This window comes from Apis laboriosa, unplaced genomic scaffold (genome assembly GCF_014066325.1).
Source record: "Apis laboriosa isolate Shangri-la unplaced genomic scaffold, ASM1406632v1 scaffold21_cov150, whole genome shotgun sequence".
Lineage (NCBI taxonomy): Eukaryota > Metazoa > Arthropoda > Insecta > Hymenoptera > Apidae > Apis > Apis laboriosa.
Window position 1 is genome coordinate 3,003,215 of NW_025222365.1, and position 868 is coordinate 3,004,082.

Sequence of the window (868 nt, forward strand, 5' to 3'; positions counted from 1 at the left end):
GATTAATAGAGCGAATAAAACACGATAACACGAAGAATTTATATTCGTCGTTGACGCGAAAAGTAAGGGTTGAGATAAGTTAGAGTTAAAAAGGCGGGGAAATAATAATAAAGTATTTTTGTAGAATTTTATTAATAATATTCGTATCAGGAATGTCAATAATATTGCACCAGCTCGAAAATGTACAAAAATTAGATTTTTAAAACGAAGACGATTGCTCATACAATGTACATCGACAATTATCAATGGAATGATAATTTCCATTAATTTAACAAAATTAAATTATCAGATGGATCCGATACACCTCCCAAAATTGTTACGAATTAAAAATCTTTTCCTCTTCTGGAGAAACTTTTTCCACGTACGAATTTGATCGAATTTTCGAAAATTGAAACGAAGAGATTGGTTTTGTGAAAAAAAAAAAAAAGACAGAAAGAAAGAAAGAAAGAAAGTAAGTGTTCAAACAGTTAATTTACAGAGTCATATGTTAAGGTTTATTAGGACAGTAACGATGATTGCATTACAGTTCAGTAACTTATGCGTGAGATGTTCCGGCAAGAGCCTCAAAACAGAATAAGAAAATACATCCGCCGCTTAGCGGATACCATAGTCGATGCTCCGATCAATGATCGCGCTTTGTCCGGAGCACGACTACGATGCTTTTGAACAGTTTTAACCGCAGGACAAAGTTTTGGAGCGCCCCAGGCGCAACTTTGATAACTCGCAGGTCCCAGTAATATGCGGTGTGTAAGGATAAAAGTTTATTCTCTTTTTCTTATTTTTTTTTCTTTTCTTTTCTTTTTTCCCCTCCCCTCTCTTTTTTTATTTCCCTTTTTTTTCCTTTTTTTTTTTTTTTTTTTTTTTTTTT